The sequence below is a fragment of the Gossypium hirsutum genome, chromosome A02 (genome assembly GCF_007990345.1).
Source record: "Gossypium hirsutum isolate 1008001.06 chromosome A02, Gossypium_hirsutum_v2.1, whole genome shotgun sequence".
Taxonomy (NCBI): Eukaryota; Viridiplantae; Streptophyta; class Magnoliopsida; order Malvales; family Malvaceae; genus Gossypium; species Gossypium hirsutum.
In genome coordinates, this window is record NC_053425.1 from 101829613 (window position 1) to 101832840 (window position 3228).

At 40.8% G+C, this 3228-nt stretch overlaps 1 non-coding gene across 1 annotated transcript; it reads left to right on the top strand.

Moving 5' to 3' along the window:
- The first annotated feature begins 2578 nt into the window (after positions 1–2578).
- On the top strand, positions 2579–2685 carry LOC121217068 (small nucleolar RNA R71). The gene has a single exon (XR_005913292.1). It is a non-coding gene; the product is annotated as a small nucleolar RNA R71 (small nucleolar RNA).
- The last annotated feature ends 543 nt before the right edge of the window (positions 2686–3228 follow it).

Below are 3228 nucleotides of genomic sequence, written 5' to 3' on the forward strand. Positions count from 1 at the left end.
TGTGGAGTTGCAGCGGCTAAGGTTAGGGTTTTTGAATGGGGAAGAAAGTGAATAGAGCAGGGTATTTATAGATTTTGGGCCACACGGCCAGGGCACACGCCCGTGTACCCTAATTTCAGCCCGTGTGATTCGCGAATTTCAAATTTGGGCGCGTCTGACATTTAGTACAAACCTGTGTTCCCCAGGCGTGTGGGTTCACACGGCCGTGTCGCACGACCGTGTCTAGCTTCGTTCCCTTCTCCCACGTCTATGTGTGCAAACCCCATGCCCGTGTTAATTTAACAGGTTCGACCACGGGTGTTCCATACGGGTGTGTCTCACGCCCGTGTTGTTTTGGCAAGCTCTACCACGGCCTATCGCACGGCCGTGGCATTTAATTGTAGCCCATGTTAGGGAAATCTTTTGCCCTATTTTCACACAGCCTGAAGCACGCCCATGTGCTTGGCCGTATCTCTATGGAAACACCTGTATTCAAGATTTCTATTAGTAAGTTAGGAGTTAAATACCAAAATTTAAAGAAATTAATATTGTTAGTGCTCAGGTTACCTCCTGAAAAGTGATTATTTATAGTCTAAGCTCGACTTACCTCTCCAGTGAATGGTCATGGTGGTTTGAAGAGTTTATGCTCCACATTCCTGCTATCAATCTCATCAAAATAGGGTTTTAATCAGGTGTTGTTTACCTTAAAACTGCCAAAATTGGGATGACTCACCTCTACCGTACCGAATGGAAAAATAATGAGTACCGTAAGAGGGATTTCCTCTTTCAGTGTGGTGGGGACAATGTAGGGATCTGCGGCATCTAATAAGACCTTATCACCAACCTTAAGTTGATTTGGAGAGGTATCGAGCTCGTTTTGGCATAATTTCGATTTGTCGGGTGTTCTTGGTTTGTGCGTCCGCCATTCATCGAGTTCCTCGATTTGTAATCTTTGATCTTCATGAATAGGTCCTCTACTAGTGCTTGAGAACGACTCGTGTGCTTCCTTCAGACTCATTTTCTGCAAAGTAGGTTGCACCATATTATTAATTTCAGTAGAATGGTTTAAATGATCACCTTTAATTCTTGATGTGATGCCATAATTGCGAGCTTGAAGGGTAATTGTTTCGTCTCCCACCCGGAGTGTGAGTTCACTTGTGCTAACATCAATGATGGTTTTAGCAGTTGCTAAAAAGGGCCTTCGTAGGATTAAAGGAGTATTGCTATCCTCCTCTATGTCTAAAACAATGAAGTCAATGGAAAATATAAATTTATAGATTTTGACTAGCACATCTTCAATAATACCCTAGGAAATCTTATAGTTTTATCTGCTAATTGAATGTTCATCCTAGTCTGTTTGGGTTTCTAGAGACCTAGTTGCTTGAACATTTTAAAAGGCATGACGTTGATACTAGCCCCTAAATCAGCTAATGCATTATTAACATCTAAACTACCAATTAAGCAAGGAATCGTAAAACTCCCTGGATCTTTTAGTTTGTTTGGTAGCTTATTTTTCAGAATAGCTGAGCACATTGCGTTTAGCTCCACATGCGACGCCTCGTCCAATCTCCTCTTATTTGCTAAAAGCTCTTTTAAGAATTTCATTACGTTTGGCATCTGTGATAGAGATTCAATACATGATAAGTTAATATGTAATTTTTTTAAGAGTTTAAGGAATTTATCAAATTGTTCATCTGAGCGGTCTTTCCTTGTCGCGTCGGGGTATGGCACACGAGGTTTATATTCGACAGTCACTGGTTTATTTGTATTTTGATCTACCTCACCTTGACCTTTGCTTACCACAGTTTCTTGCCTCGGTTCTAGTTCAGGCTCAACGACTCCTTCGTCATCTTGAATATTAATTGCGTTGAGTTGTTCCCTTAGGTTAGGTTCGGTATTACTTAGCAAACTACCTTGTGGTCGTTCGGAGATTAGTTTGGAAAGGTGGCCTATCTGAGTTTCGAGCCCTTGGATCGACACTTGTTGATTCTTAAGTGCTGTCTCGGTGTTCTGAAAACGAGTTTCTAACACTGATATGAACTTTGAGAGCATCTCATTAAGGTTTGGCTTCTTTTCCTGTTGGTAGGGTGGTTGCTGAAAACCCGGAGGATGTTGTGGTCTTTGATTTCCTTGGCCTCCCCAAGAGAAATTGGGATGGTTACTCCAACCTGCATTGTAAGTGTTACTACATGGATTGTTTTGAGGTCGACGATTATTATCCATGTAGTTTAGTTGCTCATTATCCATGTTATGGCCATAAGGTTGATATTCCGAATGGCTTGTTCCACCGCTACTTGCTTCGCACTGCATTGCTGGGCGAACCTGTGAAGAATTAAGAAAACCATCAATCTTTTTATTTAAAAGTTCTACCTGATTAGATAGTAAGGTGACCAAATTGACATTATAAACGCCGGCTGTTTTCATTGGCTTTGTCCTCATGACTTGCCACTGATATTCATTCAGTGACATCTCCTCTATAAACTCATAGGCGTCTTCTGGTGTTTTATTGTTGATGGTTCTACCCGCCGTTGCGTCAACCATTTGCCGAGTCGAAGGATTCAGACCATTGTGAAATGTTTGTACTTGCAGCCAAAGCAGTAACCCATGGTGAGGGCATCTTCTCAAGAGGTCCTTGTATCTCTCCCATGCATCGTAGAGTGTTTCTAAATCCATCTGCACAAAAGAAGAGATATCATTACATAATTTAGCCATTTTAGCCGGCGGAAAATATTTTAGTAAAAATTTTTCGGTCATTTGTTCCCAAGTAGTAATTGACCCTCGTGGTAACGAGTTCTACCACTGTTTAGCTTTGTAACTCAATGAAAAGGGAAAAAACTGAAGACGAATGGCATCATCAGAAACGCCATTGATTTTAAATGTATCGTAAAATTCCATAAAGTTTACTAAGTGAGCATTGGGATCTTCATCTTGCAAACCATCAAACTGAACAAATTGCTATATCATCTGAATAGTGTTAGGTTTTAATTCAAAAGTATTTGCAGCTACAGCAGGTCTAACTATGCTAGATTTAGTTCTTGTTAAAGAAGATTTAGCATAATCATACATAGTGTATGGAGCAGGATTTTGATTAGCCGCAATTGTAGGAGGTAGCTGATTGTCTTGGTTTTCAACCATCTCTTCCTTTAGGGGTTGAGTATCATCTTCTTGCTCATTCTCTGTGTATCTTAAGCTTCGCCTTATTTCTCTTTGATTTCTGCGAACTGTGCGGTCGATTTCTTCGTCAAAAAG